Consider the following 13213-nt stretch of genomic DNA (forward strand, 5'->3'; position numbering starts at 1 on the left):
GTGCTATGCATAGTTTTAAAACCAGATTGGAACACCTCCAGGACACCATGTACATCAAGAAAAGACTGTAGCTGACCATATACGACCTTCTCCAAGACCTTAGAGATAAAGGGCAGCTTGGAGATAGGCCTAAAATTGGCCAGTACACTGCGATCTAGGCCAGGTTTCTTCAGGGGCTGCACTCCTCCAGTACTCTGCCGCAGAACTCCTCAAACGTCGCTATCTCATCTCCTCCTCACGATCAGTATCTGGGCTCGACATCCCCCCGGACATCGCTTTCCAGCCTCGTCGGAGATACACTCATCGTGGATCTCGACGTAAGTTTCAGTACAGCGACTCTCACTCCATAAAGACGATCTGGTCCACAACTCGCCGCCGCTCCCGTAACACTGCTTGAGATGTCAACCACTCTGTCCTGTCCAGCCTTGCTAGGTCGGCTAACTCCGCGGCTAAGAGCAGCACCACCACCTCCACCGTCAGCTTCGGTCTCCTCAACATCCGCTCTCTTAGCAGCAAGGGGCATCTGGTCCGTGATGTCCTTATTGACCGACAGCTGGATTTTCTATGCCTGACTGAAACTTGGCAGCAGCCTAATGACTTTTCCTCTCTCAACGACTCCGCTCCGCCGGGGTTTGTTTACATCTCGCAGCCCCATGCATGCGGCCGGGGCGGAGGTCTTGCGATGCTACACTGCAAGAGTTGGAAAGTCGTTCCTGTACCTGCTGCTCCTGTGTTCTCCTCCTTCGAGTACTCTGCCTCACTTCTGCCTGGACCCTCTCCCACAATTATTGCCACCATCTACCACCCACCAAAATACAACAAGGACTTTATAAATGACTTCTCTCACCTCCTCACCCATCTGTCTTCTCTCTCCCATAACACCATTATCCTCGGGGACTTTAATATTCATGTGGACAATAATACAAACTCTCTCTCAAAAGACCTCTCATCCTGTTTAGATTGTTTTGCTTTGCAACAATACATCAACTTCCCAACACACTGTAAAGGTCATATACTGGACATTGTCTGCTGCTCAGGTGTCAAACCCACTGAGTGCAAGCCACACACACTCCCATACTCTGACCACATGCTCATCACTTTCAACATCAACATCTCTCTGTCCAAAATCATCCTCCCCCGCACCATCTCATTACGCAAAATCAAGGACATCAACACTGACACATTTACATCTGACATTCACAATTTTCCCAACACTGATCCCAACAGCTCACCTGAAGACCTGGTTTCACACTACAACTCAAATCTCCATAACCTCCTCAACTCACATGCTCCACTTAAAACCAGACCCGTCTCCTTCTCTCGCTCTGCACCCTGGTTCACCCCCGCCCTCCGCCATCTGAAATCCCAAGGACGACAACTGGAACGCCTCTACAGTAAAACCGGACTCACCATTCACAAAGAAATGTACAATAACCATGTATTGCACTACAAGGACAGTCTCTCTTCAGCCAAATCTGCATATTACTCCGGTTTAATTCATTCAAATCAACATAGCTCCAAAACTCTCTTCTCTCTCCTCACAAATATTACAAAACCACCTGACTCTCTTCCCCTCCATATGCATTCTGCTGATTTCTGCAACTCACTCATGACCTTTTTCATCTCCAAAATCACCAAAATCCACCAACACCTGACCTCAGCTGCAGTCTCTGGAGTGGATGTTCCTGGCCCCCACTCATCCCTACACAGCTCAATTTCTAGTTTAATTCTCCCCTCTGTCCAAGCCATTTCTCAACTTATTCTAAAATCTAAACCCTCCACCTGTCCGCTCAATCCACTCCCCACTACTCTCGTCAGAACTTGCCTTCCTTCCCTTGCTCCCCTCATCACCAACATCATCCATTCCTCACTTACTTCTGGAACTGTCCCCCTCTCACTAAAAACAGCTACTGTCACACCCATTCTGAAAAAACCTGGCCTGGATCCCACAAATTTTAATAATCTGCGTCCCATCTCCAATCTTCCATTCATCTCAAAAATCCTTGAAAAATCTGTTGCCTCTCAACTACACAACCACCTTACCACCAACAATATCTACGAGCAGTTTCAATCCATCCCCTCCACAGCACCGAAACAGCACTCCTCAAAATCACAAATGACCTTCTCATAGCCTCTGATTCTGGTTTTCTCTCCATACTCATCCTTCTCGATCTCACAGCCGCTTTTGACACCATCTCACACAACACCCTCCTGGACAGACTTTCATCCATAGGCATTACACACACACCCCTCGCCTGGTTCACTTCTTACCTTTCCTGCCGCACACAATTCATCCAACTGAAATCCCACAAGTCCCACACTTTCCCTGTTCCTGCCGGTGTGCCCCAGGGATCTGTCCTGGGGCCCCTCCTCTTCATTATCTACTTACTCCCTCTCGGTCAGATTTTTCGCAAGCATAACATACTTTTCCACTGCTACGCGGATGACACCCAGCTCTACCTCTCTACCAAACCCTCCTCATCCCTTCCACCGACCTCCTTTACCCTCTGTCTGCAAGAAATCCATTCTTGGTTCTCCTCCAACTTCCTCAAACTTAATAGCTCTAAAACTGAAGTCCTCCTGGTAGGCACCTCTTCCACTCTCTCCAAATCTGACAGTTCCCCCATCTCCATCAACAACTCCATTGTCCCTCCCTCCCCTCAGGTAAAGAGTCTGGGTGTCATCCTCGACAGTACTTTCTCTTTTCACTCACATCAATAACTTAACCCGGTCTGCATACTTCCACCTACGCAGCATCTCTCGTCTCCGTCCCTCTCTCACTCCACACACCACTGCCATCCTCGTCCACAGTCTCGTCACCTCCCGGATTGATTACTGCACCTCCCTGCTCTTTGGTGTCCCTAAGAAATCCCTCCAGAAACTGCAGCTCCTCTAGAACTCTGCGGCACGCATCATAACCCGACTCCCACCATCACCACATCACCCCCATCCTACAAGAACTCCACTGGCTTCCAATAAAACACCGGATCAACTTCAAAATACTCCTCATCACCTTCAAAGCGCTTCACAACCTGGCTCCACCGTACATCTCGGACCTCCTCCACGTCTCCACTCCTGCCCGCTCACTCCGCTCCTCCTCCACCCTCCAGCTCTCTGTCCCTCCTGCCCGCCTCGTCACCATGGGCAGTAGAGCCTTCAGCTGCTCTACTCCCCGGCTCTGGAACAATCTCCCTCCTGACCTCTGCACCACTGTTTTTAAATTATTTTATGCTTTTTTGTAAAGTGACTTTGGGTGTTCTGAAAGGCGCTTATAAATAAAATGGATTATTATTATTATTATCATATATGGAGGTTGACAAACCCAAATGTAAAGGATTTTACTGTCTTTTCCCACTGCCATAAAACTTATTTCAGAATAGATTTTTTTCTAATAAGTACTTCCCTGGCAGACAATGTGGCTAACTGTGACATAAAGACAATTAACATTGGTAGCCCTGAAGAAATAACTACTGTGTGGGAAGCCTCAAAGGCATATATAAGAGGGAAATTCATAGCACAAGCTGCTAAAAAGACAAAAGAGAATCTTACCAGAATTAAAGATTTAGAAAAAGAGATAAAAGATAAAGAATTAGATCTGTCAAAACACTTTTCCAAAGTGGAAATTTCAAGAACTATGGAAGCTTAAATACTCTTTGCATGAGATTTATAACAAAAAAGCAGAATATGCACTTCATAGATTGAAAACAAACTTAATTAAAAAAAATTAAAACTAACATTGTGGGGAAAAATTAATGTTATAAAAATGATAGTTGCCCCACAGTTCAGTTATGTGGCAATGATGTTACCAATAAAGATACCACCCACCCCTTTTAGACAATTGGACGATATAATAAAACATTTTCTGTGGGGTGGGAAGAGACCACGAATTAAACTGAGAAAGTTGTGTACACATAAAGAAAAGGGAGGGCTGGGCCTCCCAGATCTTAGATGGCCAAAATAGCAAGGTACTGGCCAGCTGCAGAGGGTAAAGCAGCTTGGATGGAGGTAGAAAAGGAGATATGCCTGCCTTTACAACCCATAGAGGTATTATCACAAAAAAGGTCTAACATTACAAATCCAATTCTGCATTCAAAGGATGTTTGGAGCAAGGTACATGAAATGTTTAAACTCAAACTCACTCTACAAAGATATTCATGGTTGTGGTATAATCCTGATGTCTGTATTGGGAAGAAACCTGTGTTTTGGAAACAGTGGCACTCTAAAGGTTTAAGCACCATTGACGATCTACTTGGAAAACGAAAAGCCTCACTATTTTACAAAATTGCTAATTCTTCTCTTGGTAATGACTCTAACCAGTTAAAGATGACTTGGCAGAGGGACTTGGGTGGAGAGATTAGAGGTGATAGATGGGAAATAATTGTGGCTGATTGTGGTAAATATGTGAGAGAGGCAAGGGGTAAATTTACACAATATAATGTATTACATAGATACTACTACACACCATCGAGACTGTTTAGGATGAAACTACTGGATAATGACTTGTGCTGGAAATGTAAACGGGTAACTGGAACCCTTCTCCACTGTTTGTGGGAATGTGTGTTAATCAGACCTTTCTGGACTCAATTTCTAAATATTTTGAGGAACTGGCTCGGAGCAGAAGTCCCCTCAAGCCCAGAACTCTGTTTACTGGGGGATAAATCTCAGTTACCCATTATTACTAAATGTAGCTTTTCTGTAATTTCAGTAGGCACAACAACAGCCTGTCAAGTTATTTTAAGGTGTTGGAAAGCATCAGAAATTCCACAGGTGAAAGAATGGGTCAGGACAATGACTGAAACTGCATCCTATGTATGCTTAGTAGATTAAGTGATGACGGGGGGAGGGGTGACCCCTTGGGACAGGTTCTGGGATTACATTTGATTTGATTTGATTTGATTTGATTTGATTTAAGTTTATTTTGAATATGAAAACAAATAATAATAAATTAAAAAAAGAGTCAGACAAAACATTAACATGACAGAATACATATTCGAAAAGGAGTGAGAAGAAGTAAAACTTATAAACTCCCACCCCCTCTCCTTAAATATGACAAGTTAACATCCTTGTCTAAACATGTCTTGTATTACAAAAACATAAATATAATTTACCTATACAGCAAAATTATACATACATACAAACATACATACACGCGCCCACATTTGGATATATACCCAAACACACGCACACATACATATGAAAGGAGAAGAAACAACAACACAAGGAAAAGAAACAACAACACAAGGAAAAGAAACAACAACAAAAGGAAAAGAACAACAACACAAGGAAAAGAAACAACAACACAAGGAAAAGAACAACAACACAAAATGACAACCAGTGTAAAAAAGATCAAAATAAATAAACACAGTATCCTCATAGAACTTGGTGCTACCCAACATCTCCCTCACCCATGTACCTCTGGAAAATAGTGTCTCTGTTCCTCGTTTTAAACTGTTTCATGTTTGGACATTGCTTCAGCTCCATATTGAGCTTGTTCCACAGTCTCACCCCGCTGACTGACACACAAAAACCCTTCCTGTTTGTGCGAATTAACGCTAAATTAAAGTTACTTTTACCCCTTAAATTATAACTCCCCTCATGAATACTAAATAATTTCTGTATATTTATTGGTAATACATAATTTTTTGCTTTGAACATTATTTGAGCTGTTTGATAGCCCACAATGTCAGTAAATTTTAGTAATTTGGACTGTAGAAATAATGAGTTTGTGTGTTCCTGATAGCCAGCATTGTTAAAGATCCGTATTGCCCTTTTTTGCATGATGGTTAATGGCTGTAGAGATGTTTTATAGTTATTCCCCCAAACTTCAGCACATTATTGAAAGTATGGTGAGACCAGAGAACAGTGGAGAGTGTGGAGTGATTTCTGATCCAAGACCTTTTTTTGCTTTGTTTATTATTGCAATGGTTCTTGCGACTTTACTTTGTACATGTTTGATATTTGATTTCCAATTGATTCTGTCATCTATGGTTACACCCAAAAATTTTATTTCATGAACTCTTTCTATTTCAACTCCATCTATTTTTATTGTTACTTGAGTATTTAATGTACAGTTACCAAACAGCATTATTTTTGTCTTGCTCAAATTTAGAGATAATCTATTTCTGTTGAACCATTTTTTCAGTTTGTTCATTTCTATATTAATGTCCTCCTGTAGCTTTAGTAAGTTATCCCCGGAACAGAAAATAGTTGTGTCATCTGCAAACAGCACAAAATGTAATACCTTAGAGATCTTACATATGTCATTAATGTACAAAATGAAAAACTTAGGGCCCAACACTGACCCCTGGGGTACCCCACAAGCAATGTCCAAACATGGAGAAACACAGTCACCCAGTTTCACAAACTGCTGTCTCCCACTTAGATAACTTTTAACCCAATCCAGCACTATTCCTCTGATACCATATCTTTCCAGTTTCTTGATCAATATTTCATGGTTGATTGTGTCAAAAGCTTTTTTTTAAATCAATGAATACTCCAACAGCATATTGCTTGCGATCTATAGCATTTGTGATTTCTTCTATAGCATTTGTGATTTCTTCTATTGCCTCAATCAATGCCAATGATGTAGATCTGTTTGACCGAAACCCATACTGATTTTCTACAAGTATTTTATGCTTTTTAGTTGAGCGGCTAAGTGCTCATTTTTGCCAGAATCTTTCAGTTTATGATACGAGCGTGAAAATTGGCATGAACACTCTCCATGGGTCACTTAACAAGAAAATTGTCCGAGACATTTGAAATTTTAAGATGGCGGCCATTTTTAAAGATGGCCGACACCTAAGTGGAGCAGTTAAGTGATATAATGGTTTCTTTGGTGATACAAGCATAAAAATTGGCATGAGCAGTCTTTGTTGGTCACTTGACAATGACCCACCGACAGTTATTTGAATTTCCAAGATGGCGGCCATTTTTCAAGATGGCCAACACCTTAGTGGAGCAGTTAAGTGATATAATGGTTTATTTGGTGATACAAGCATACAAATTGGCATGAGCAGTCTCTGCTGGTCACTTGACAATAACCCAGCCACAGTTACTTGAAATTCCAAAATGGCGGCCATTTTTCAAGATGGCCGACACCTTAGTTGAGCAATTAAATTATATAATGGTTTATTTGGTGATACAAGCATAAAAATTGGCATGAGCAGTCTCCATGGGTCACTTGACAATAAGCCACCCACAGTTACTTGGGTTGACAAAAAAACACTCCCAGCCACTTGAAATTTCTATTTTCAAGATGTCCGCCCCGTGGATCCTCAAAAGATCAATTTTCTCATAGAAATGTATTGGGTTTTAGATTATTCTGGAAAACAAGTTTTAACACATCATAATACAGTTGTGTTGATTTGTTGATCATAGACAGATTAGACAAGAGTGAGTATCTGCACTACCAGGGCACACTGGTGATATATGACTGCTGTTAAACTCAGAGTGGGGTTCAATGTCAGCCAATTGTAAAGTTAGTCAAAGAAGAGACGACAACTCTCTGAGTAGTTTTAGTTAACCGGGTGGTGTACAGATCGTACAGGGTAAAATTGGCATTGGATGAACGATTGGACTAAGTGTAGGATTAAGGCATGAACTTAGTTGTATCCCATATATCAAAGTGCTTATTAAAAGGTGGTAAAAGGCTAAACCCTCGGCCTCTGCCTTTGAATTTGCTGCAGATATTGCAGAAGCCATCATAACAGTTGAGCAAACAAACAGCAGGACACCAAGATCATACTGGTTATGATACCATTGCAAGACATGTTCCATTATTTCATAAAATAAATGCTCTGCCTATCTTACGTAGTCCAACCCGACTAGATGAAGGTGATGGCATAGAAAGCACATTGACAAGAAACAGAGCAAAATATCATTCAAGCTGTAAACTTATGTTCAACAACACACAGCTGGAAAGGGCCCAAAAGAGAGCATCAACTGCTGCTAAAGACACTAAAGATACCAAAGATATCCATGTCAAGAGGTCAAGAAGATCCCAGACTTCTTCTGAGGCTGGATATGTGTGGGGACAGGCATTGAAGAGACACCCACAAATGCCGAGCCCGTCCGACTGGGGATGGGTTAAACAGGACAAGGAGTGGAAAGTCTTCTGGACTCTACTTCCACCTATTGCGGAGAGTTGTTGGGAGTTGACAAAATGTGAGTGCACCAAGGCTTGTACTGGAAAGTGTAAGTGCTACAGATATGGACCTAGTTGCCCCTGCTAGAACTTATTTGCTTGTGTCTTTTGCCAGTGTTATTCCTTGTTGTCCTTTGTGTTTTCAAGTGTAGGCCTATGGCTCGGCTTCCCCTCGCCACATCGGCGCATTATGTTCTATTTTGTCACCAGCCTATTACTGTGACATGTTCAGTTTTTACTTTGTAACATTGCTTTCACATTTTCAGTTTAGTTCCCTAGTATAGTTTCAGATACTGTTTGTCATGGTTCCGTGTCAGCCAGAGCTGCTGTTGCCTCTGGATCTGTCATTATTGCCATTCAGTATTAAAAATTGCTCAATTATTATTTTGGAGCACTGTCCGTTCAGCACCACAACTGTGTTTCCCCACCCCTTAGTATTTATTTGGCATGTTTAATGGCAGTAGTAATGGTTAGTTATAAAAAAAGTAATTTAAAAAAGTATTTAAAAAAGCCCTCATGGTAAGGGAGCCTGTGTACCTCGGTGAACCCGGAGAGCTACGCCGGTGGGAGGGAACTCCTGTCAGGTTTTACCAAACTGGACAGGTCATGGGCAAGGAGTCAGACAAAGCACAGTCAAACAACCTCTCTTGAGGAACCCAATACATTTATATGAGAAAATTCATAATTTAAAGGTCCACATGGCAGGCGGCAGTCATCCTGAAAAAAAAAATTGCCGCCTTGAAATTTCAAGTAGCTGTGGCTGGCTTATTGTCAAGTGACCCACAGATACTGCTCATGCCAATTTTTATGCGTATATCACCCAATAAACCATTGTATCACTTAACTGCTCCACTAAGGTGTCGGCCATCTTGAAAAATGGCCACTATCTTGAAAAATGGCCAATATCTTGGAATTTCAAGTAACTGTGCGTTGCTTATTGTCAAGTGACCTACAGAGACTGCTCATGCCAATTTTTTATGCTTGTATCACCAAATAAACCATTATATAATTTAATTGTGCCACTAAGGTGTCGGCCATCTTGAAAAATGGCCGCCATCTTACAATTTCAAATGTCTCGGAGAATTTTCTTGTTAAGTGACCCATGGAGACTGCTCATGACAATTTTTATGCTTGTATCACCAAATAAACCATTATATCATTCAATTGCTCCACTAAGGTGTCGGCCATCTCAAAAATGGCCGCCATCTTGGAATTTCAAGTAACTGTGGGTGGGTTATTGTCAAGTGACCAACAGAGACTGCTCATGCCAATTTGTATGCTTGTATCACCAAATAAACCATTATATCACTTAACTGCTCCACTTAGGTGTCGGCCATCTTTAAAAATGGCCACCATCTTAAAATTTTAAATGTCTCGGACAACTTTCTTGTCAAGTGACCCATGGAGAGTGTTCATGCCAATTTTCACGCTTGTATCATAAACTGAAAGATTATATCACTTAGCCGCTCCACTATTTCTAAAAATGCGTCCAATCTGTTGTTGAAGAGTTTTTCCAGAATTTTTGCGAATTGTGGTAGCAAGGAGACAGGTCTATAGTTTGTGAAATGATGTTTGTTTCCAGCCTTGAACAGAGGTATTACTTTAGCTATTTTCATTTTTTGTGGAAATGAACCGGTTTGAAATGATAAATTACAGATGTATGTTAATGGCTTTGAAATTCCCCCAATTACCTTTTTTACTAGTGACATATTGATATCATTAAAGTCAGTGGACTCTTTGTGCTAACACTTTTTAACAATATTCAAAATCTGATTTTCATCCACTGCTTGAAGAAACAATGAGCAATGATTTCTCTCTAACAGATACTCATCATGTGTACCTGAGTCAGGGATTTTTCTTGCAAGGTCAGGTCCCACACTCATTGAAGCTGTTTGCCACCTCTTTCATGTTATAGTTTTCAATATTCTTGTCCATAAAATACTTAGGTAGACTATTGTGTTTAGATCCCCTTCTTATTATATTGTTTAGTATTTTCCATATTCCTTTAATGTTATTTTTATTATCATCTAATATCTTCTTGTAGTAATCCTTCTTACTTGCCCTTATAATATCCGTTAACTTATTTTTGTATTTTTTATATTTATATTCTGCCTCTTTAGTTCTATGTCTTATGAAATCCCTGTAAAGTGTATTTTTCTTTTTACAGGCATTTTGTAAACCTTTTGAAATCCAAGGACAATTTGTGTAGCATTTTCTGTTGTATTTCTTAATTGGACAATGCTTATCATATAATGCGGAGAATATTCTCAGAAACTCATTATATGCAAGGTCAACATCTTTTTCTCTACATATCATTCCCCAATTATATTCCAATAATTCATTTTTCAGAGTGTTAATGGATTCTTCTGTTCTTAGTCGTCTATACAATCCACTTATTCTATTGTTATCGATGTCATTAGTAAAAATATTATCAATGAGGGTGGAAGAATGAGATGTAATTCTGCTGGGTCTGGTGATTCTTGGGAATAGGCTCATACTATACAATGACTTGATGAATTCATCGATAGCATTGTGTTTATTGGGATTCAATATGTCAATATTGAAGTCCCCACACACAAAAATTGTTTTGTTACTTCTTTTTGAAAATGCACTTTCCATCCACTCCTTGAATGTGTCCATACTTGACCCCGGTGCTCTATAAATGCAGCTAACAATAACATTTTTATTTTTCTCCATGCAAATTTCAATTGTTATGCATTCAAGTAAATTATCAATCACGGTCGTAGTTTCATCCACTAACCTGAAGTCTGAAGAATTGTCAATGTACATAGCAACCCCTCCACCACCTTTTTTCAAAACAAATTACAGCTCAACACAGCCACTGTCTCTCCGCTCAGCTCAGCCGTGCCTCATCAGGTATGACAGGATGTAATGATTTTAACTCCTGATAATATATAAAGGCAAATATTTTTAATTCGGGACAGGTCACATGACTTTGGGAATGGCTTGGTTTGAGCTGCTAGTGTCCAGCAGCAGGTTCTTTGGTTGTCACCATAACAGGCACCAATGACCTGCTGGACACAGTGTTGATCAGCTCAGCCAGTCAGGACCCGTCAGTATCTACACACCTGCATGGTGTTCATCACCATGGCAACTCCTTAAAAGGAGGAAATCCAACTCCATCACTTTTTTATGAGGTCACCTTTTTGGCAGAGATACAGAGTGAAAGAGGGAGACAAAGGAGAAGACTGGCAGGAAAGGGCTCCTAGCAGGATTCCACCTGGACCGCCTGCTGACTTCTGTTATTCTGGAAACAGATTTTTATCCTGTGCTGTAGATCTCTCCTGAGCAGGAGGAAGAGAACAGATGATCATGTTGTGTTGTTGTTTGCAAACAATTTGAAGCTTTTTTAAAATGGATAACAGAAATGGAGTGTAATAAATGTAAATGTAGTGGGAACATTGCAGCAATCTCTGGTGTTATAAAGATGCGTTCTGTAGTCAGTGATGAACTAATGTTGGAAATGTGCTGCAGTCCAGTTTGATTCACTGGATTATAGTTAGAGAGAATCTTTTCATTCTGTGTCTGGTGTCTTTTACCTCTCTGTTTCTCTTCTCTCTCCTCTCCAGACTCTGTCAGGCTGGTGAATGGGACCAGTCTGTGCTCAGGCAGACTGGAGCTGAAGTCTGACCAGTCTAACCAGAGCTGGTCCTCAGTGTGTGAAGCTGACTTTGACCAGCAGGATGCAGAGGTGGTCTGCAGGGAGCTTGGCTGTGGGGCTCCTTCAGTCCTCCAGGGGGCGCTCTATGGAGAAGGGGAGGCTCCAATGTGGACCAAAGAGTTCCAGTGTGGAGGAAATGAGTCTGCTCTCCTGGACTGTAGAAGCTCAGGCTCAGATAGAAACACCTGCTCACCTGGCAGAGCTGTTGGACTCACCTGCTCAGGTAGAAGAGGAGCTGCAGTTTCATTTCGTTTATTTCTGTTCTCATCAAACTCACTTTATTCTTTTACTGATGACTCTCGTTTGTGTTTAGAGCCTGTCAGGTTGGTGGGAGGAGACAGTCGCTGTCCAGGAACACTGGAGCTGAAACATAAAGGAGAATGGAGACCAGTGTTTGGATATTACTCTGGCTGGACCCTGAAGGAAGCAGCAGCTGCCTGCAGAGACTTAGACTGTGGTTCTGCTGTTTCTCTAGAATGGAGAGAGGAGTCCTCAGTCAGATCTGTGTGGAGGATCAAACCTGACTGTGTCCAGTCTGGATCTGTTCTGAGGGACTGTACATCTTCATTTCCATATTTCACTCGGTCTATCCTGGATCTCGTCTGTTCAGGTAAGCCTGTCAGTGACATCATCTATGACATCATGAATGAGAGAAATGTTTCCAGTGAGTTCCTTCCTCTGTCACAGTGACAGTCAGTGGCTTATCGTCTATATATGTTATATCTTCATATTTGTCTTTGTTTATCCTGGATCTCACCTGTTCAGGTAAGCCAAGAGTTTCCATCAGAGTATTGTAAACCCGGCTGCTAGCAGAGCTTTAGTGGACTCACATCCTCGTATCAGGGAGGATGAAAACTCATTTTGTGCAGATATTTGAAAGAAAAGAAACTGTCTAACATTACAATACAGTGAAACCGACTGCAGCGTGTTTGTGCAACACACACACACACACACACACACACACACACATACATCCAGGACGTGAACCATCCTTTGACTTCACGACAGATGCAGCTGTAACAGAATTCAACCCAAGTCAGTGAGGTAACGTTGAGCTCGCTAGTATTAATGTGAACATTAACAGTTAGTTCACACTCGACTGATGAGAACGATAATGGTTCAAGTTAAAGCTAGCTAACAGTCACTTAAAGAATGATTTGTACAGATTATTATACAATTTGTTTGAGACACATTCAAGATCAGTTTATTAGGGACCGAGCACTAACGGTGCGAGGACCCTATTGAAATTGGTCCGTCTATTATTATTATTATCCTGGAATTGTAATCGCCTTTTTGGGGCTTTTATCATATTCAAAAACTCACCATTTTTGGAGTATACATACATCTCCGCTCAAATTCACGTATTCTAGTGGTTCCAGGAATGGGCG

The 13213-nt window shown here is 41.3% G+C and overlaps 1 pseudogene; it reads right to left on the minus strand.

Annotated features, from left to right (window-relative positions):
* LOC131988994 (scavenger receptor cysteine-rich type 1 protein M130-like) overlaps positions 1-13213 on the minus strand; it is a 912635-nt pseudogene that overhangs the window by 665168 nt on the left and 234254 nt on the right.

This window comes from Centropristis striata, chromosome 17 (genome assembly GCF_030273125.1).
Source record: "Centropristis striata isolate RG_2023a ecotype Rhode Island chromosome 17, C.striata_1.0, whole genome shotgun sequence".
In the NCBI taxonomy this organism is placed as follows: domain Eukaryota; kingdom Metazoa; phylum Chordata; class Actinopteri; order Perciformes; family Serranidae; genus Centropristis; species Centropristis striata.